Here is a 17,283-nt window from a genome sequence, read left to right as displayed (position 1 = left end):
GTTCTAGAATGCAGGTCTCTCAGTTGTTTGAGACCTCAGGGTAGACTCCTTCAGCTCTGGAATCTCAGGTTCTTCTGTAAATGAGGCTGTTGGACAAGACATTGCCTGAGTCTCCTCCTGGCCAAGATTCCCCAAGGCCAAGTTCTAAATTTGAGATTCAGATATTAGTGGAATTTTTGAGTCACCAATTCTGCTGGCTCCCCCGCCCCCCATCCTCTCTCCTTCTCTTTCTCATACGCATACAGACACGTACATGCACACACAGAGTTTTCTGTGTGTTTTTTTTGGTGGGATATTTTGCAGTTCAGCATTTAGTAACCCCCCAGGTTTCAGTGTGTTCCATACGTGTGACTTGATTACGTCCTAAAGTCCCAGGATCTTTGCCTGCTTACAACTTTAAAAAAGAATTCCTTATTCTTCCCCTGACAAATGTGGAGTTTAGTAATCAGCTGTAGGTCTGTTATTGCGAAGTATATATAGGCATACATATAAAAGTAAATGGATGCCAAAAATAGAGGTATGATGAGGCCTGGAGGAGTTACTGGCACACACAAAGTATGTCGTTTGGAAGTATAAATAAATTCATCCAGTTCTAGATATAATCACAAAATCTTTCTCCCTGAGTTAAACAGAATTCCTGCTTGCTGAATTTTCCAGGCTATTACAGGAGGAACACAGGACTAAGAAATGGTATTTCTAAGGTACTGTTAGAAATGTGTCTAACTAACTGTGAGCATTTTTTGCTGGCACATTGGTTGGAGAGGGGATTTTGACATCAGAATGTGGTTGCATCCGTGGCATTAGAGCACAGCTCTGAGCTGTGACAGAGTCAGAGTGACATGCAATTCACACTTGAGGTGGCGAGTGTTAATATTTTATCTCTTTGTTAGAGCACCTTTCTCATTATTAAATGAGGCATGTTCAGTATAGGAAACTAGAAGATATGAGCAATAAGAAGAAAGTGCAAGTCAACTGTAGTTCTACCATCGAGAGACTATCTTTTTGTTGACTATTAGACCAGTTTTTCCTCTATGAATATGTATTTTTTTCAAAAATGAAGTTATACTCTAATACCCTTCTAGCTGTCTTTTTGCATTTCATGTTAAAATATTTGTACATCAAAATACATTAAACCCTGTCTGTCATGGCTCTGTGCTTGAAGTGTATGGACACTAAAATACAATGTGAGCTTATCACCTATTGAGAATTTAGTTTGTTCCAATTTGGACATTGTGGTATAAAATTCCACCCGAAACGTTCAAAATATGGATTGGGAACTTCTGACCAATATATATGCAGAAATTCTTATGTTTTTAACCTGAATTCCTAAATTCTGATCCAGAAAGATTGAGCCGTTCACTTCCTTGGCGTTTTTAGTGTCAGAATGCCCTTTCTTCCCATTAGCCCTGCCCCCACTGTTGTGGGTGTTACATATCAAGAACAACAAAAGAAACCAACAAGAAAAAACCCTTTGCCAACCAGATAGTTTTAAAGAAGTATTTCGCTGGTGTTCTGTGTTGCATCTTTCCAGTTACAATGAGAGCAAGCATTTTAGAGAGTCACTGAAATGGAAGGTGGATTTCGTGGGGGAGGTTCCCGGGTCTCTCTGGCCTGCGTGCATGGTGTGGCTGGATGCCTCTCTGCATCATCCACCGCTTCATCCCAGTGGGTGATGCTGCAGGGAAGAGCTGAGGACCAGAAGTACTAAAGCTGCGCGGTGTAATTTAATAACAAAGGTTTTTCCCCTTAAAACCCGAAAATAGTGTTGTGGATAGAAGGTAGGTCAAGGTCATTGTTAAGAGGACTCAGCAATTAAGGAATAAGGTGCAACTGTTGTTGACTAAATGACCTTAGGGGCTGCAGCACCTTGGGTTATTTGGCCAAATGTTAACTTATGCCAAATGTTAACTTATACTTACATAGCTGACAAAGAACACAAGCCTGAACACACACATAAGCAGAGATCAAAAAAAAAAAAAAAGTCTCTAATGGTCCTGAGGGCTTAAATTGCAGCTTTCTCCATGAATGTAGACAATGCCTGGGGAGCGTCCCCACTTCTTACGTCCCTGTCCTTCCCAGGCCATCCTCAGTGTTCTGCTCAGAGATGTTTCCTTTCCCTTGTTCTGCTCTATGGTGTGGATGTTGAGCTGCATGAGGCTCAGCTTCCAGGGAAGAGCCGCGCCATCTGCTCTGCACCTGGGCCTTGTGACAGCCGGCTGCCTCCAGCAGCCACAGGCCTACTGCTGTTCCCGTGAGTAAGTGCCATGGAAACCCAGTGGGCTCCAAGGGCAGCAGAGAAGTAGGTGAACAGCAAGTCACGAAGTGACACTAGATTTTTGAACGTCACACTGTGAAAGTAGAAGCACCTGAGAACGAGCAGGGCCAGGCCAGCATCCTGTAGCCCCCTGCTTTTTTCTTGGCATCTGCTTCCCTTTGGCTAAGTCTTCTCCATGAGGAGCAGGGAGACCCTGCTCCAATTTTCTGCATCGATTGGTCAAGCTGAGATGTCCTTCCCTGGCATGTCACTAACACTCAAACCAGAAGTCGATGAATTTGACTTGGATTAAAAAATATGAATATGTTGAGGCTTTGCGGATCATTGACAGATCTGTCCTTTGAGCTTCATAGCTTTAAGATGAAGGCAGGTTGCCTTAGCATCTATCATGTTGACATGTTCTTTTTTTTAAACATTAAAAAACCCCCTCAAAAATGTTGTATCACAGACCTGTAAATTCTAATGACACCTCCAAACTGACAGACTGCATATTCAAATTACTGGTCCAAGTACCCTCAGCAGTCAACCTCAGCTGCCCAAAGGGAACCTCTGTCAATTTAATCTGGACTGCTTTCCCGATTCCAGTTAATGTGGATGTTACCTTTTTGTTTTGTTTTTCATCATCAGATGCTACTACCGTTTAATTAGGTTGAAAACCAGTGCTTAGAATTGGAATGTGTGTAATAGTTGTTACTTTTCTTTGGATCACAGTTACACTCTTAATGATGGGATTTATAGTCTGTGTGTGTGTGCATGTGTGAGTATGTGCACTGTAGAATCAGCAGTGGATGTTAGGTGTGGAAGATTAGATTGAATCCAGGTTTTGCCTCTTACTGGATACCTGAGCTTGATGGAGTCTGTCTCCACAAGCCTCAATTTCTTCATCTTCAAAAGCTGAGATAATGGTTACTTCTTAGCACATAAAGCTGCTGTAAACCAAGGTGCTGAACAGATTGACAACTTACACATTGAAAGCCAAGGCATGTTTGGATCTGTGAGAGTTAGGGCAAACTGAAATTATTATGAGAGACTGAACATTATTTATGACTTGAGGTAATGCTTTCTTTTTGGGATATTTCATCCTGTGCTTACGAACTGATAGTTTGAAAAAAAAATCTAGCTGGACAGCACTGTAGAAAGGAAGAGAATGATGCTGTGAAAATTTAAATCCCACAACAGTGTTGACTAGAAAAATACCAGTTTCCAGGCAGCTGGACATGAATTTCTCAGCCTTTCAGAAAGGCAGACTCAACCAGCATGCCCTTTTGGTATGATAGCCCCAGAAAATGTGGGATGCTCTGTTTGAAACTGAGCTTCGTGTCAGTCCCTGACGTCTCAATTTCTGACACACTAAACATGAGCCAGCGAGGAAATAAGCTGCTGTAGGGTGAAGAACCCGCTCTCATTTTCTCACTCTCCTGTCTCAACGCCACTTCTCTTCAGGTTGATTGTTCTCAAGAACCGATTCTTAGGGCTGAGTTAAGAACACTTTCCCGAAGCATTTCTTCCAAAGGATATCTCAATAGATTCTGCAACCTGTAAAGCAGGATTTCATTTGCTGAGATAAAATAAGTTGGTTTAAGTTTCTGGAGAAAGCTCACCTCATTGACTTCCTCCTATTTCTTCTCATTTCCTCTTTTCCATATAAATATTTTTTAAAACTCCAAGTGTAGTAATAGATTTAATTTCCAGAGGATGAGACCTTAGGGCTTTGTTTTCTTCTGTTTATATTGAGACAGCACGAAGAAAAATGTCTATCATGGCTTAAGGGGGAATGGATCTGGGAATGGATCACATAAGCTAGTGACATGAGATCAAGATCCTTTGTTTTTCCACGATTTATTAAGCACCTGCTGTTTGCCAGATGCTGTTTTAGGTGCCTGGCTCCAGGGCAGCCGTAAGGATGAAGACCTACTCAAACACTGACCCCCCCCCCCCCGGAGCATTCTGGGGGTGGCGGATTCCTACTGGAACACGGGCTTAAGTAAGACAGTTTCTACCAGTGAGAAATGCTGAACAGGAGAATAAGATAGGAAGCTTGAATTTACATAGGTGTTCAGGGAGGCCTTCACTGGGGTCACGGTAGCTGAACTGAGTCCCAAATGTGAGAAGAAGCCAGCTGGGTAATACCTGGACAGAAATGTCTCAGAAAGAGAAAAAACAAAGTTCAAAGGCCCTGAGGGACAGAAACATGGCCAGGGTGCTCAACACAGTGAGTCTGTGTGAGAGTGGTAGCAGGTAAAGTCGGAGAGGTAGACAAGTTAAGGAACTTGGACTTGACTTTTATCGTGGTGGAAAACCATGGGGGATTTAGCTGGGGGAAGGTTCTAAAATGTGTTATGTTCATGCCCCCCTGGATGCTGTGTGGAGCTCCATTCTAGGGGCTTCAACTGGAGACAGGGAGACAGGGGAGAAGGCCATCGCAGTGTTCCAGCCAAGAGACGCTAGCAGCTTAGACTAGAGTGGGGGCAAGTGTGGTGGGTATGACGCCTGTCAGATTGGATGTGCCCTACAGATTGGAAGAAGAACTCTTGTGAAAAAAAGGCAGGAAGAAGTGAATCAAGCCTCCTCCCTGGGTTTCTGTTCTGAGTGGGAGAGGGGGTGGCGGCATCATTAGCTGAGACGCGGAGGTCTGAGAGAGGAGCGGGATCTGGGGGTGGGGGGTGGGAATGAAAGTTGTTTGAAGCATCCTGTGTTCTCCATTCTTGTTAGATGTGCAAGTGGATATTTTGAGAAGGTAATTGGGTAGAGAGTGGAATGGAGGGGAGTAGATGCCCGCTGCAAGGGCAAACCATATTAGGAAGCGTGGTGGGTGCAGGGGAGTCGATACCAGCACCTGCTTCAGCACTGAGAGGCAGGGAGGGCAATGCCCACACGGTGTAAACCGGGAGGGATCTCTTGTAGTTGCAGGGCAGTGAGCGTGTTCTCACTAGTTCTCCACCTGCTTGCATTGTGCATCCCATGGAAGAACTATAAAAACATATATACGCATGTTCAGACCCCACCCTAGGGCAATCAGAATCCATTTTTGGAGTGGGGGAGGAGAGTGGTAGACGTCAGTAGCTTTTATAAAACTAGGTAATTCCCAGGTGATTCTGATGTGTTGCCAGGCTTGTATGGGCAACTAGATTGAAAGGAAGGGATGACCTGCTAATTCCGTTAGGGAAGTGGCTCTGTGACTAGGAAGTGGAAGCACCTCAGCAGAACCTACAGCCTGTATCCTTTGGAGAAGGAAATGGATGGAAATGAGGGAAGGCCAAGTGTTGCAAGATTAGGGCTGAGAATCACATGATCCCTGTTGGCACCAACGGCTGGAAACCAAAGCCATCCAAGGCTCTTTGTTCCCTGTGGTTGGCCAGGTCTGGGAAGAACAGGACATGGCCCCTGAAGAGGGCAGCAGTGAGGGAAGAGGAAGAGGATAGATTTCTGTGTTTCCCACAGAACTCCTCCCTGTTAAGCCAAGCACTGCAAACACCTCAGCCCAAGGCAAGGCTCCTATGGCGATGCTCAGACTTAGGTTCCCTCTCCATCTCTAGGGGTGACTGAATATCATCTGAGCAGAATTAGTTATAGAAAATCTGAACTTTCTTGTCTCTAACAATTTGGCCATAATTTCTATTATAATACCAGCATTATTAAAGGCGGAATGAAATGGATGGTAGTATCATTTGATGTGAAATACTTCAATAGGTTCCCTTACCTTTGCCCAATAATTCTTCCAGACCTCTATCTGAAGGAAGGGAAGGAGGGGAAGAGGAAGTGAAGGAGGGAGGGAGGGAAGGAAGGAAGGAAGGAAGGGAGAAATGTGTTCATAGATTTTATGTGAGGGAGTTCATCACACAAATACATACTTGCAAAGGTTTGCTAACAAATTTTCACTGATGTAGGCATTACACATCATGTCTTTAAAATCATAGCATGGGAAAACATTTCCGTATAGTGTGAAGTATGAAAAGCAGGCTTAAAAACCATATATAACTAATTACACATGAATATCTTAGAAAATAAGCATTGGTTAATAAGAGGCAAAATTATAAAAAAAACAACTCTTGTTGAGTGGTGAGATTATGGTCAGTTTTGATTTTTTTTAAATTTTTAACTTAAATTCCATTTTATCTCATTTTAAATTTCCTTAATTTTTTTTTATGCAGTTCAGATGTCCTAGGATTTTAATAAGAACAAAAGTTGAAATGGTATTTTAAAAGAGATTGATAAATAAGTTCTTAATTTTACATGAGTTTATGAGTTTTATTCCCAGATTTTCTAAATTTGGAGTAACAGTCGCTGGCACTCAAAGCTGTGACGAGAGCTTCAGTAGGGTAAGCAGTGCAGAAGCACGCTGTAAAATCCCTGCTACGTGTTTGAATCCCTTCACTATCGATGCACCACCGCCTCCACTTCTCACGGTGAACAGTGAACTTACCACAGTTCCGTGTAACAGCAGGACACGGAAGTACTGTTTTTCACCTAACAGCCTATTGGTTTAGGCGAAATGGTAAAATAGATGTAAGATGGTTTCGTCACCTGTGCTGACTGATACGCTGGTCGTTGGTGGACACTGGCGCCCCAGAGGGATGATGGGCGATTGGGTGAGCCGTCTCTGGTGATGCCATTGCTCTTGGTGCCAGTGATTGGTTTAGGGGTGGCATCCTTCTGGCCATGGAGAGGTAGAGGGTACTGTGCTGGGGGCAGCAGGGAAGGAGTTTCTTATCCGAATTAAAGGAGGGAAAGCCACCGGAGAGCATGTGTGTTCTGACCTACACTTGCTAACTTTTAGTGGGATTGTGATGCCTGGAGTTGCTGCATCCGTATTGGGGTCATGAAACTGTAGGGCCTGGAGACGAAGGCCTGGCCCCTGAAGACTCCAGGGAGCTGCCAAAGCGATCAGAGTCTGCCCACCTTTGGGCACCTGGTTGAGTTAACAGTCTTAACAGTCAGTCTCTAGGCCTCTGATGGTCAAAGGTTTGTCATACGCAGCCAGCAGCATTGCCCTTGACGCCACCCGTGGAATTTGATAACTGGTTCTCTAAAACAAAGAGAAACGTGAGGGGAAAAAAACCTCTGTGTCGACTTACTTTAAGTGTGCATAATGTCAGACTTTTTTTCTTTTAACACATTTTTTTCTTCCTGTTAATGCTTAGCTAACTTGGTGAAATTATTTTAGTGTTCATGCAAATGTACTGCTCTAAGTTACTCCAGAAATCGGGTCCAGTGAATTTGGGAGAGTCTGAGCGTCTGAAACAAATGCATTGCAAATTACAACCCTGCATCACTTCGTATCGAATGTTATGTCCTAAAGTGTAGCTAGCATACCGGTGTGGCTTCTCCTGATTATGCTGAGATTTTAAAAGGGTACACTGATGGCCACAGTCTCTGAAAATTTCTCTTAGCTGGATTTCCATCAAATGTTTCAGATATTTACATTCTGATAATACAGAAATGTAGAGTTAAAATTAGGCTACCCTAAAATTTGTTTGTTTGTTTTATATGTGTAATTTAGAGCAAATTTTGCTGCCCCAGGGAGGAAATGTTACAAATGAAAACTAGATTTCCCTGGGTAATCTGAGAAAGTGCTGTGTAAACATGAAAAGATTCAGGGCCTGTGTTATTATTCAGAAATACAACTGAAGTACGGGTTTATTTTTAGTTGGAAATAGTAATAATAGCAAGTGAAGAATTTTAGGAGAGGCTTTGCTGGAATATTTTTTTTTCCCTCAGGATTATATAAGCTTTTAATTTGTTTTTAGTAAGGAATACAAACCAGTCATATAATGAATGCAGGTAATATACTGATGAAATTTAAAGTTTCGATGAAAAATGAGATGTTTGTTGGTATTTAAAGACAGTTCCCTACCCTCTCTCTTTCTCCTTGGTGAGGTAGGGATCCCCAGATCAAGAAGTCCCTGATGGATGTGGGCACAGCACAGCATAATAATAATACAGACAGTCTTGGGCTTCTAAAGCAGTCACGTGATTGTAGTGATCTTGCAGACGTGGTCTGGAGTCGGGGCTACGAGGCTGTGTCCAACCGGTAGTCTCCACCCCTGGTGAAGTGGGAGGAAGCAGGTTTGCAACTGGGACCCCCATGGGCTTCCAGCATTGAGAGCCAAGGGAGCAGGTGATACCGGTTCCAGAAAGGACAACTGTGGTCAACTTCTGCAACTTCTTACAGGGAGTGTTGGGTTTGTCTTAAAATACATACTTTATATATCTGAAATCTTCACCATTGGAGTGTAAAATGCCAATGTACTAGGTCTTTAAGTTAATGGGGTCTTTGACAAACTGGAATAAGCAACTCTCAAATTATGAGGAGAGACTGTAGGAGGTGGGGGGAAGGTTAGTATGAAATTGCATTATTTTTACAGAAAGAAGACCAGCGATACACACATGATGGTTACCTGCGTGGGCACACTCAGGGCTGTTCACTTCATGGATGCATTTACTTAACCTAACAACGGTTCCAGAGGGTACACATCAGTATGTCCACTTTACAGGCAGGGCAAGCAGCTTTCCAGAGGTGAAGCTGGAATTCTGACACTTCTTCCCTGTAGAGGAGGGCAGAAGAGGGCTTTCTTGAAATTTTCGAGGGGGTCTCTGTATTTTGTGAGTGTTCTCCCAGATCCGTGCGTGGCTGATCTCACAAAGGCACTTTTCTTTATAGAAGGATGTCCCAAGCGTGATTCTCAAGCTGAAGTCCTGAAATCAGGATTTCCTTTCTAAATAAAGAAGAGGGACAAAGAGACTGTCCCGAAGTCATGGACAAGAGCTGGGAGAAGGGGAAAAGCGATTACAGATCTGCCTGATACTCAGGCAGCCCTGGCCTGCGGAGTAAGGAGCCTTGAGCGAGGCCGGGGGTACGACAGGTGGTTTACAGGTGGCGTCGGAGGCAGGATGCGTTTGTGTGTGAAGTGGTTGCAACCACTACCTCTCCAGCTTTACAGTCTTCAGCTCTGGAGTGAATTTACCTTCCAGCTTCCTAAAGGAAACCAATGAAAATATAGTCATGTCAGCAATAGCTTCTAAGTAGTTATCATGGACTATAGACAACCTGTCCCTTACCTCTCAGTACAGTTTGATGGGGCAGGCATTATTATTACCTCCATGTCACTGAAAAGGAACTGGAAGTATAGTGGAGTCATTGCCCCGTGTTCTCTCTGCTGTTGGTATGAGGGGTGTGGTTTTGTAACTGGGGTTGTGATTGAAAGATCTCTTTTCCATTGCTCCCCATGAACCGTGCGCTTCGACTTTAACATATCTCAAAAGATGTTTGTATTATACATAATATGACATGTAAGGAAATGGATTTTTGTTTTGTGGTTGGTTGGTTTTCTTCCAGACTCAAGAGCCCCTGTCCGCCTAAAATGTGTGGTTTCATCCCAGTCACCATCTGACCCACAGGTGCACGGCATGTAATTGTATCTCAAAAATCATTTCCAGATATGCTGGAAACAGCAATAGGACCAGCTGTGTTTCTCATAAAAGATTAGGCACAAGCCATGTATAAGGTTTTCCTCTACTCTTACTCGTGAAAACCCGAGCCGTGGGTTAATGTGATAAAAAGAAAACAAAATTAAATAAGCTGGTGTAAACATAGCACAACTGACTTCCAGAAGGGAGATAAACGTTGCCAGCCAACTTGCCGTCTCTGGTATTTCTTTTTGGCTAATTGTGCTTAGTACTGGTTGAGAGATAACAGTGTGCCGAGAACCAGTATATCACATGGTCAGCCTTGCACCGTCTCCAACACTCGGGTGAACCCATCTGGAGGGTTTCGTCCACCAGGGCCCGGCAACCTCATTAGCTTTCTCTGAAAGGCCCGGCCCAAGCAACAGTACAAATCACTGTTGCTCCAGGGCGATGGTGCAGGGTGAGAGAAGGCAAACACGCCCCACTGTTTATTTTTTCCATGTTAAAAATCTAAACGTGGATGCAGAATTATTCAGTGATTCCAGCGGAGCCCAGGGAATTGCATCAGTTATCCCTGCTTCTTTGGAAATGTTAAGAAAGGGCATCTTCCGACCAAGTGAGAAACATGAGGTGCCTGCCTTTGAGACTTCAGAATAGATCTTGGTAATAATACAAATCTGTATCTTCACGGAATCTCAGAATTTGGAGGGAATTGGATTGGCTTCCAGTCTAATTGTCATCTCCTGTTTGAATCTCTTGACTCTCCCCTGACAGGAATGGCTGCGCAGTCTCTGCTTGGACCCCTTCAGTGACAGGCTCACAGTCTCCCAGACTTTCCCTTCTATTACCAGATGATGCTCATCATTGGAAGTGCTACCTCATGCTTAGCCAGATTCCACCTTCTTCCCCATGTTCCTAAATCTACTCTCTGGAGCCAAAAGAATGATTCTATCCTGATCCATTTGGTAGGCTTATGCATGTGTGACGACTACAATCTTACTTTCAGTAGACCTTTTTGTCTCTAAGATAAATCCATAATTTCACCATTTTTTTTTTTTTCATATGGCAGGGCTTCGCGTCCCCACAGCATCCTGGGTCCTCTCTTTGGGAGCGCAGTCGTTTACCCCAAACTCTCAAGCCACCTCCCTGTGTTCTTTGGCAGGTCATCATCTCTCAGAGGCCCAGCTTCTTCATCTGTAGGATCAGGACATCATAGCACCTGCTGCAGGAGAAGATGATGCCTGCAAAAGCACAGTCAGTGCCTGGCAAATAGTGGTTAAAAATGATAGCTATTGTTTTTGTCAGTTTCTCTTAATTGTTAAGCCCTGGACTGAATAGCAGGCCTCCAGTCCAGGGCCATCCTGACCCTTTCATGCAGTGTATGAGCTGTTCCTCCCAGCTTTAATGTCATCCGTGAATTGGGCATCATGCACCATTGTCTAACTGCAGCAAAAAAAAAGGAACAGGCATTCCTTTGGCCTGATTTGTTCTTCACGAATCCACATGGGCCATAGTGATCACTGTTTCTGTTTTTTATGCACTCACAAATCACTCTTCATTTTTTCCCTAGATCCTGAATTCTGACCTCTTCCCTCTATTGCAAATCACACTGTATTTAATGATCTTAATAACTCCTTTGGCATGGTTCCCTTTCTCCACACCCCTCCAGGTTTGTGGAGCATGCTCTTACCTGCCCATTCTCTGGCTACCTGTGTGTTATTTCTTGGACCACAGACCTGAGTTTTAGAGGATTGAAGTGTGCTGTTCTGTATTACCAGACTACCTTCTGGCCTCCCCACAGAACATGGAATCAGAGAAGATTTGAAAAACAATCTTCTCTTTCACATCAGGAGACAGAAAAATGTCCTTGTTAGATCCAACAGAACATAACTTAAGGAACTCCTTTGGTTACCGTTATACTTTTATCACAATTAACAACTCTTTCCGGAGTTGCTTTTTCCCCATTTGGTTCTTATAGGCCATCACTGGTTAATTGGGTTGCCCTGTCCTCAATTTTCATGTTTTTTTCACGTCTTTTAAAAATCATCCCTTACACTATGGCTGGATTGGTGCTTCGAATGCATTTTATTCTGTTCTGTTCTACATTGGGATTGTTTGTGATTGCATAATTGGAATTTGCCTTTTGAGAGTCTTCCAAACCTCGTGGGCCATCTTTCCTTTATTAGAGGAAGCAGCCCTGTACAAACATAAGTAGACTTTAAATGTTTCCATAGCCTTACATTTTATAATTCTCTTTGTTCATGTTTCTTTTAAAAAGCCTTCTTGATTGAATTAAACTATTTTTGGGGGTAAGCAAACTCTTATATTCTCTGTCTTAGTTACTTCGTCTTTAAAAAGAGGATAATAATGTAATAACCTCAAGAGTTGTAGGATTTAAATGGATTTCGTAATTCACCCATAACTGGGTATTACGAAGCACTCAGAACAATACTGGGCATACGTTCAGTAACTGTTGGCTACTGTTGCTGTTGTCATCACTATCACCGTCGTCATCATCATCATCATTTTCATTGGAAAAGAAAATTTCATTTTCAAAGAAAAATTAGACCCTGTTCTTCCATACCACATCATATGCAGCCTTGTGTTCCGGTTCCAGATGCCCTCCGATGAGATCGCCGTCAGTCACAATTGCTGTTTCAGTGAAGAGCTCATCCTTTGTTGGATTGATATCCTTGGGGGTACGATTTTATATAGGGTGTTTGGAGACAGATCCTGAGGAAGTAGCATTTGGGAGAGTTCTGAAAAAGCCAAGGAAATATCTGCAGAAAACATCTAGGCAGGGAGAAGGGCATGTGCCAAGATCTTGACATGGAAGTCTGTCTGTCCTGTCCAAAAGCAGCATGGTGTCCAGCGAGACTTGTCATGGAGTGGAAGGGGTGGGAACAGAGCAGCACGTGAGGTCTGAGAGCCAGTCAGGGGTAGATGACAACAAGAACTTTGCGTTTATTCTGTGAGAGATGGAAAGCGGTTGGGAGCTGGCTAGTGGGAGTGGAGTTGGCAGGTGTAGAAGATAGACAACGGTAGAGCAGTGTGAGAGGAAGCAGGGCGGACGGTTGGAAAGCTCTCTCCCTGGTCTTTGTGAAAGATACTGTTTAGACCTGAACTGCAGGAGGAGCAGAAGGGTGGGTATCGGTCTTTCGGTTTGAAAGATATTTTAAAAGTGGTGTGTACAATAAAGATTTGTATGGAGAGGCATGGGCAAAGGGATTAGACAGAAATCAAGGATGAACAAAGAGTGTTTTTTCTGTTTAATCTATGCAAACTGGGTGAATGGTAGTATTGCTAAGAGGACCACAGGAGCATAAGAGATTTGGAGGGGGAAGTTGGCAGTTGGATTAGCTTCCATTGACCTCCTGTGTCATACTTGACCTATTTTGGGGAGGAAATAAATGATTTAAGGGAGAAATAAAACATTTACACAAAACAAGCACTAGATTTGGCTTTAGAATTCTTATTTGCTTCTTCTGAGAAGTATAAAAGACCTACATCGACTACTTAAAAGAAAACACAGTAGCTTCCAAATATACATGCTAATTAGAAGCTTGAATCTCTATTTTTATACTTTAAGAGAAAAAAAATTCATCACTATATATTGTGGTGACTTCTCTGGTAGAGACTGGAAGAGTGGATGATGATGGTAATTTCAGAATGTAAATGTTTAGTAATTCAAAATCTCAGAAAATAACACCAGCACATACCTTAATGATTTTTAAAATATATGTGTGTTTTTGTTAGTTCATTCATATAATCATTTCTAAAAGTGAGAGAAGTATTATCTTAATTACATTATGACAGTATTAGCTTGGTAAAAGAAGAGAAAGGAGATTTCTAATGAACCAATCTCTAAAGGAACTGATATTAAGGAAACTGATTTTTTAATCTATTTAGCTGAGAGTATTTCAGTTAACTTTATAACTGCAGATTAACTCTTTTTGACTGTAAATATGGAGTTTGATTATACGGAACTACATCTTTGAGAAACTAATCTTAGCAGGTTTTTTGTTTTTTTTTAAAAAATATTGAGGCCTCTCAGTTTTTACATCAGAATAACCTTGATACCTTTCTTTGAAAGTTCTCAGAAGTTGGGACTTAGAAAATTGTCATTTCAGTATTGGAGACTGCACTTTAAGACACTGATTTGAAGGTCAGTACAGGAGATGACTTTCAAAGAACAAAAGGAATCAATATACCTAATTGTGTTTATCATTACGTTTTTGTTTTTCCTAGGTGCCCTCTTTTGTTGCTGCTTTGATACATGGTGTAGATAATCTCTATTTACATACCGATCAGTGCTCTCATGATTCCAAAGTTTCTTCCTGATGGCTTGAAAAGAATTCTAGCTCAGATGTGTTTTGAGAAGACCTTCAAGTTATTTCTATTGTAATAGGTATATAAGATTAATACTGGGGATAGCCCCCTTAGTAGTGGAAACATTTCAATTATGTATTGCTAATATTAGAAAACATCTTCCTTAACTGTCATCGTGTGATCCCCCCACTGACATTATAGTGAATATGTAGGTAATGTTATCTCTGGGCCTGGTCCACACATTCTTCTGGTAAGGTTAAATGAGATTTAAATGAGCCAATGAGTTGATAGTAGCGTGGGGGATTCATGCTTTTCATATATTGCCCCCTAACATTCAGTACTAGGTGTTAAAGGTACTGCTCCCGCTTTTGTGGCAAGCAGTCTCAAGGAGCTGATTGAGCCAGGAAATCTGGATCTGATCCTGCTAGAAGCTGATTCTTTGATTTTATACAAGTAACTTCACCTTTCTAGAGACCATATTCCCCAGTGCTTGAATCAGATTATGGGGTTAAAGTGAAACATCTTTGATATCTCTTTCATGTCAAACCATCTTTGTTCTTCTTTGTGTGGGAATAGGAATAAGTGGGCATGCCAATCTCAGACTTGAAGTTTGGGGGTAAAAAGGGAGAGATACTTGATCTGTAACCCCAGAAGCAGGGGTCAGACCACTTGTGGTTAAGACGCTTACGTTAGTTCATCTTGTGGTGTCAGCTGCTGACCACTAAAACTAAGTCCCAGTGTTGGCCTGAAAGGAAGTTATCTGAGATATCTTTTGCAGTGTTTTCATAGCAGTGGTGCTGAGGAGGGAGGTGGCGCTGACAGTGGTGGGAGCAAGGGGGTTGGTGCAGGTGATAGGAGTTTTGTTGATTTCCTAGGGCTGTTGTAAATAAAGCATGTGCTACAAGCTGGATGACTTAAAGCAACAGAAGGCTGTTCTCTCAAGTACTGGAGCCTTGAAGTCCGATGCCAAGGTCTTGGCAGGTCCATGCTCCATCTGAAGGCTCTGGAGAAGAATCTTTTTATGCCACTTCTAGATTCTGATGGTTGCCAGCGAGCCTTAGCATCCCTTAGCTTGTAGATTCGTCACTCCAATCCCTGTCTCCTTCTTCGCATGGCGTCTCCCTTGTGTATCTGTTTCTATGCCCAAATATCCCTCTTCTTGTAAGGATACCAGTCATTTTGGAGTTAGGGCCCACCCTACTCTACTGTGACCTCACCTTGATGACCTCATCTTGGGCGGTTGTCATGGTGGTGGTAGTGGAAATGGAATGATGGCAGTGATGCCTATGCCCATGGCGGTGTGTGGTGAGGTGCTGGTGGTTCTGAGTGCTAAGGCAAGTTGACTACCTGAAAATCAGGCATAATAGCTTTTGGGGTTGCCTCACTGTAGACAAGTATTCCGTAGCATATTCCCATGACCAGGGTGAACTGGAGAAGGTCTGGTTCCTTATAGACTCTCCCAAAGCCTTCCCTCTGCCTTGAGATGAGGTGATTTACAGAACACTGGCATAGAAAAGGGATGCTGGGCCACTCAAGTATGGTTAGCACTGTTGTTTTCAATTATGAGCTCTTAAAGAATGTTTGCAAGTACTAGAAATTTGGGGGGAGGATTTTAAATGATTGATATATTTAACACAAAATAAATAAGAGATAATTACAAGCAATCATGACCACACCCTAAAGGAGTGCATCTGAGATCCACACTTCTCCACCGAGTAGCACCATTTGCTTGATTGCATCTTGGGGTAGATGGTCTGTTGCCCTGGCTCACTCCCACCCAGACTCATGAGGCAGAGTTCTCTTGCATCCACAGAACAAGGCTCTGGCTCTGCCATACCCTGAAATTGGAGGATGTTTTACCTGCTCCATTTGAGCTATTCAGCTTGGGTTTCCATCTCACAGGATATGCACTCAGATGTAGCAAAAATGCTTATTGCACATTGATCCAAGTTTGGCTGCAAACCTGGGAACAGTTCTTGGCACACGAGTTATTACAGAGTAAGAAAGAATGGCCTGTTGGCAATGCCTTAAAGGCTCTTCGAGAGGTGATGAGAGGGAGGAGTTAGTTGTATCCACAGGACACCAGTGCAGATGCTTCTCTCTCTAGGAATAAAGCAAGGTTTATGTCTACAAAGCAGTTTCAGTTTCTTAGAGAGCAGTAAGGTTTGAATATAAGGCACATAACTTCTAATAAAAATAGAAAAGAGATAATAAAATCTTTAAAGAAAATATACATGATGCTTCTGTATTCCATGTTTGAGATCTTCTTTTTTCTCCTAGTTCTATTTTTTAAAAATTTGGATATAATTGACGTATTAGCTTTGGGTATATAACATAATGATTGGATATTTGTATGTACTGTGAAATGATCACCACGATAAGTCTACCACCATACATAGACAAAATTTTTCTTCTTGTGATGAGAACTTTTAAGATCTACTCTCTTAGCAGATTTCAGATATACAGTACAGCATTCTTAACTATAGTCATTATGCTGTACACACGTCCCCAGGTCTTACTTACTTTGTAACTGGAAGTTTGTACCTTTGACTAGCTTTACCCATTTCATCCACCACTAACCCTTCACCCTAATCTCTGGCAACCACTAAGCTGATCTCTGTATTTGTGAATTCTTTTTTTTTTTATTCTACATAAAAGCTGATCATATGATATGTCCTTCTCTGACTTATTTCACTTAGCATAATGCCCTCAATGTCCATCCATATGAACAATTGGCAAGATTTCTTTCTTTTTTATTGTTGAATAATATTCCATCGCATAGATACCATATTTTATCTATCCATTCATCCACCAGTGGACACTTAGGCTGCTTCCATATCTTGACTATTGAGGAATAATACTGCAGTGAACACGGGGGTGCTGATACCTTTTTGAGTTAATGTTTTTGTGTCTTTCTGTTATTTCTTTTAAGACATTTTACATGTTCATTGCATTGTTCAGTAGCCCTAAAATTGTGTGTTTTTCCCCTTGCTCTAAAATTTATCTTGTAAGAGTGATCTTTATGATACTGTGCACTAAAAAGCCCTGTTTCTGGAATTTTACAAAATATCTAAACAGCTATTTGGTTGAGTTAATGGAGAATTTTTCTGGCTAGATGGTTTTCTCAATTAGCATTTTTAGTGTCACAACTTACTCTCAAATCCTGCAGGAGGACATTTGATGGTTGTGGCTGGCAATAAACTATGAATCACCATCTTTGCCGCTCTGTAGTCAGTTCTTCTTGCTGTTCACCCCCTAGACACCAAATGAAG

The 17,283-nt window shown here is 42.3% G+C and overlaps 1 protein-coding gene across 6 annotated transcripts in view; it reads left to right on the top strand.

Annotated features, from left to right (window-relative positions):
• NRG3 (neuregulin 3) overlaps positions 1–17,283 on the top strand; it is a 930,932-nt gene that overhangs the window by 17,138 nt on the left and 896,511 nt on the right. The gene's annotated exons all lie outside the window — the stretch shown is intronic.

This window comes from Camelus dromedarius, chromosome 8 (genome assembly GCF_036321535.1).
Source record: "Camelus dromedarius isolate mCamDro1 chromosome 8, mCamDro1.pat, whole genome shotgun sequence".
Lineage (NCBI taxonomy): Eukaryota > Metazoa > Chordata > Mammalia > Artiodactyla > Camelidae > Camelus > Camelus dromedarius.
This window is presented reverse-complemented; position numbering and strand designations above follow the sequence as displayed.